Source organism: Salvelinus sp. IW2-2015, linkage group LG34 (genome assembly GCF_002910315.2).
Source record: "Salvelinus sp. IW2-2015 linkage group LG34, ASM291031v2, whole genome shotgun sequence".
Classification (NCBI taxonomy): Eukaryota; Metazoa; Chordata; class Actinopteri; order Salmoniformes; family Salmonidae; genus Salvelinus; species Salvelinus sp. IW2-2015.
In genome coordinates this window covers 1,555,138-1,560,408 of record NC_036873.1, presented here as the reverse complement: position 1 = coordinate 1,560,408, position 5,271 = coordinate 1,555,138, and the positions used below count along the sequence as shown (strand labels likewise).

At 40.8% G+C, this 5,271-nt stretch overlaps 1 protein-coding gene across 1 annotated transcript in view; it reads right to left on the bottom strand.

Moving 5' to 3' along the window:
• wdr17 (WD repeat domain 17) overlaps window positions 1-4,932 on the bottom strand; it is a 35,957-nt gene extending 31,025 nt beyond the window's left edge. Inside the window, 1 exon segment of the mRNA XM_023979764.3 lies at window positions 4,849-4,932. The gene's annotated coding sequence lies outside the window, so the exon portion shown is untranslated.
• Window positions 4,933-5,271: the final 339 nt, after the last annotated feature.

Sequence of the window (5,271 nt, the reverse complement as noted above, 5' to 3'; positions counted from 1 at the left end):
CTACTGTACTGTGCTGTCCAAATTTGTGAAACTAATTGTGATTTGTGACAACTATGATTTCCGATTGTAGGCAATTCAATTCCAAAAATTCCGTTAGTGATTTTTTGGAAATTCCGTTACTGATTTGGTAACAGYATTTAGAGTTTTATTCACTTGATAATGCATAAAAAACTATAACTAATTGGTAGGTCTACCTTTACTTGTTCTGTGAACTTTCCTTATCCTCCCTCCTCATCAGGGAGAGKAATTAGAAAGTGTCTTACAGATACGTTTTTGGGACGGGAATTCCAAGGCACAAGGCAGTGTTTCTTAAACTTACAGAAGGCAGAAACATTTCTTCACAACCAAATATAAGTGTTGATATTATTTCACTTTTAAGACTTTTTCCTGGTACATGTTTTTTAAGACCCCTTTTCCATCTGTTTGACCAGYAATCAAAGTCTTTGCTTATTCACAAATTTTAGGATGTAAAATGGTTGAAAAATGTATATATGCCTTAATTAAAAAAATATATATATAGTCTTATCTTTTATTTGACATCCAATTTGATATGCTCCTATGAACTTCACATGGTGGTACTAATCTACATGTACCAATCTACATGTAAGGCTATGTATAGATTCAAAGCATTTCAAAGAAATTAATACCATTTATAAGAAAGGACTGCTGGACAGAAATGGACACTAAATCCTTGATCCTTTGAAGAAGCAACAAACAGCCGTAATGTTTTAATTCAACATGTTAATATACAGCCTTAAAATTCCAGTTTCCAATTCCATACGCTACAAAATGGATATTTCGCAGTGTTGTGGCTACATGAGAGTGGAACAGGACTAGGTCTACGTAGTTGCCATCCACACACACGCACGCGCACACGCACACACACACACACACACACACACACACACACCCCTCTTGTCACGTTCCTGACCTGTTTTCTCTTTTTCTTGTATTTATTTAGTTGGTCAGGGCGTGAGTTGGGGTGGGTTGTCTATGTGTTATTTTTCTATGTCGGGTTGTTTGTGTTCGGCCGGGTATGATTCTCAATCAGAGGCAGCTGTAGATCGTTGTCCCTGATTGAGAATCATACTTAGGCAGCCGGGGTTCACGTGTGTGTTTGTGGGTGGTTGTATCTCGTGTTAGTGTTCGTGCCACACGGGACTGTTGTCGGTTTTGTCACGTTTGTTGTTTTTGGATTTGTAAGTGTTCTGGATTGTTTCGTTATAATAAATCATCATGAACGCAAATCACTCCGCATATTGGTCTGATCCTTCTCGCCTCTCCTCGTCCGAGGAGGAAGACGACAGCCGTTACACCTCTGTGCCTTAAGGGGATCAGCATGATTGTCAGTGAAAGTGACGTGCAGAGGATTCTGAACTAAGTCTGATTTCCTATTGGCTGAAGTCTGGTCCTGTGCTCATGGTAGACTCAATGCCACCTGACATCAACTAATCTGTGTCACAAATGGAACCCATTTCCCTATGTAGTGCACTACTTTTGACTAAAGTCCTATGGCAAAAAAAGCACTACATAGGGAATAGGGTGCCATTTGGGACACAACCCTAGCCTACAGGCCTCAGGAGCCATTCACTCACCCTGACACACTACTATCTAGTAAGAACCTGAGTCGTGTGTAGCATGTCTGTAGGTAGGATGATTACCCATACTCTTTCCTCTCTCTTCTCCCTGACCCCTGACCTTAGAGCGTGAGATGCCATGGACTGAGTTGAATAGATTGAATTATTTATGGTTGTGTGTGTGTGTCTGCCTATTTCCACCTGAGAACGCCATTCACGTTGTGTCAGATCTGTGTTGTGTGTGTGGACCTACGGAAATATGCATAGTGGAAACCAAACACCTCCTTGGACCATGTTGTTGACCTGTGGGAATGGTTTATAAGTGCTACCGAAATTAAACCAGAGGGACACTGTATCCCCAATCTAACTGTTAATAARGCWGATGGTTCACCACAATATCCTCCYTCYWTAGGCTTTCCATAACGCCGTGCTWTCCTTAGTTTAGTTGAGACACATCCAGTTAGAAACAGAGATGAACTCATTTGACACATGGAAGAATAGGCCAGCATCTGAACTGAGGTATTCTCATGTGATAGGTAGGCTACAACATACTGTGCAACAAAACAATAAGCCAAATCTACATTTGGAGAGCTTGGGACGATAAGGTTCTGTCTGGAACAAGATGGTTCTGAGATAATTGGCTTTAAGTTCAGAACCCTCATTGGTTTGAATGGTGTCAGCAATTATTATATGGTATTCTTTTGAACCTCACAACATGAATTGGGGTATACCACATGACTTATTCCACATTTTGTTCTGTTACAGCCTGAATTCAAAATGGATTAAAAAAATAATAATCATCACCCATCTACAGACAATACCCCATGATGACAAAGTGAAAACATGTTTGTATACATTTTTGGAAATTTATTGAAAATTAAATACAGAAACATCTTGTTAACGTAAGTTTTCACACCCGAGTCAATACATGTTAGAATCACCTTTGTCAGCGATTACAGCTGTGAGTCTTTCTGGGTAAGTCTCTAAGAGCTTTGCACACCTGGATTGTGCAATATTTGCACATTATTACTTTTTAATTCTTCAGGCTTTGTCAAGTTGGCTGTTGATTCTTGCTATACAGCCATTTTCAAATCTTGCCATAGATTTTCTAGGGCAATCAAGAACATTCAATGTCTTCTTGGTAAGCAACTCCAGTGTATATTTGGCCTTGTGTTCTAGATTAGTGTCCCGCTGAAAGTTGAACTTGTGTTCCAGTGTCTGGTGGAAAGCAGACTGAACCAGGTTTGTCTCTAGGATTTTTCCCGCGCTTAGATCTATTACATTTATTTTTATCCCAAAAAACTCCCTAGTCTTTGGCGATGACAAGCATACCCATAACATGATGCAGCCACCGCCATGCTTGAAAATATGAAGCGTGATACTCAGTGACGTGTTGTGTTGGATTTGCCCCAAACATAACGCTTTGTATTCAGGACATAAAGTAACATTTGTTTGCCCAATWTTTTTGCAGTTTTACTTTAGTGCCTTATTGCAACAGGATGCATGTTTTAGAATATTTTMTATTCTGTACAGGCTTCCTTCTTTTCACTCTGTCATTTAGGTTAGTATTGTGGAGTAACTACAATTTTGTTGATCCATCCTCAGTTTTCTCCTATCACAGCCATTAAACTCTGTAACTGTTTAAAGTCACCATTGGCCTCGTGAAATTCCTGAGCYGTTTCCTTCCTCTCCGGCAACTGARTTAGGAAGGACGCCTGTATCTTTGTAGTGACTGGGTGTATTGATATACTATACCTTCAAAGTGTAATTAATAACTTCACCATGTTCAAAGGGATTTTCAATGTCTGCTTTTTTATTTTACCAATAGGTGCCCTTCTTTGCAAGGCACTGGAAAACCTCCCTGGTCTTTGTGGTTGAATCTGTGTTTGAAATTCCCTGCTCGACTGAGGGACCTTACACAGATAATTGTATGTTTGGGGTACAGAGATGAGGTAGTCATTAAAAAATCTTGTTAAACACTATTGTTGCACACAGAGTGAGTCCATGCAACTTATTATGTGACTTGTTAAGCACATTGTTACTCCTGAACTTTTTTAGGAAATGTGAAGCAGTATTGAACAGAACAAGGCTATGTCAATAACCCAATTTTGTCAAAAATGCAGATAGACCCTTAAAGTCCCAAGCTCTCGATTGGTCAACAGTTTATAAATACAGTGCCAGTACTGTGAAAGGTGACGTATATCAGCCTGTAAATAATGCCATCCAGCCCTGACAAAAATGAACACAGACGAAATCCTCTTTTGCACACCTGTACAATCACAGTCACGTTGACAATCAATAACCCCGTGGGTAACTTTAAGATGGACACAACCTCTGCAGACTCAAGACTAGGTTATATCAACAGACACGTTTAAACGCTTCTCTCCCTATTTCCCCAATATCATGCTGGACTGTATATAGGATAGTATGGCGTCCAATTGCTCTTCTCTTCCTCAGTACTTGGATGATACAGTACGCAGAGCCACTAGCAGCTAATAATAGCTTAGTCTAATTAATTCAGTCAGTTCGTGTGTGAGAACGAAACACCTGTTACTCGCTACAGTATCCTCAGGAATTCTGTCTCCGTCGCTCCTCTCCTCTAACTGACGCTGGCCGTTTAGGAGATGTTTAACGACGTGGTGATTTGCTGACAGGTGGTTGATGACAGTACTGTGTAACGTCGGAGTTAATATGCTTGTGATATGTGGTTGTCCCARTTAGCTATCCTAAGATGAATGCGCTGACTGTAAGTCGCTCTGGATCAGAGCGTCTGCTAAATGACTACAATGCCAATGTGAAATGTTAATAGAGACCCCTGAGTATGGCACGGCTGGCGAGACAGAGAGAATTCACCTGGGAACGCAGTGTAGGCTACTTAGCAATTGCTTAGTTTATCCTACCCCCTATCATAGTAGCATAAGCTGCAACTACATGACAATACCCACTCTGTCCAAGAGCATGACCCGTGCAACGTGTAAGCTACAAGCAAGTGTATCCTGCATACATGACACAATGTGTTGACATATGGGTTGTGGACACAGAGTTCTAGCGAGTTACCACAGTATCTAAGGGTGCGTCGGGGGACTCCATTCCAGTCTATTCAATACGTTTAGCCTAATAACCCRCACATGGTTATGTATTTATGAGCTAATTAAACCACAAAGGATGTTTAAAARACTACACTTAATCTGTCGGAGTTCCTGAATATCTTAGGGACGTTTTAAAATCATTCAAAGTGGAATAAGAAAGTGCCAATCTTGAGTCTTCTTACCTTCGGTGACCCCTGTCAGTGGACAGCGAAGTGGTGCTGAAATCGCTGCTCAGACACAAATTGTCAGAGAGTTAGAGGACGTAGTAGGCTCAAATAGGCTTTGCTGCGGGTGCAACGATTGGCTACTTCAGGGGGACGGTTTTAGCCACGTTGTTTGCTTTTCTGGATCGTCATGTGTGTTATTTCGTTTTTTAGCCTGGCAATCAAAAACCAGGCGTCAGTTTTCAAAGGTTAAAGGCTATCAGTGGTTCATTTCGAGTCATCTTGAACCAGTAGGCGTGCATAGCCGCCATGACAGGCTTTGCGCAGATTGGTAGTCCAACCAAAAATAACTCGATCATTTTCTATTCCATTGTTAGAGCGTTCGAAAATACCACACGTGGATCTAATTCGTAATTCAAGCACTGTGTGTATCTCTCTCTT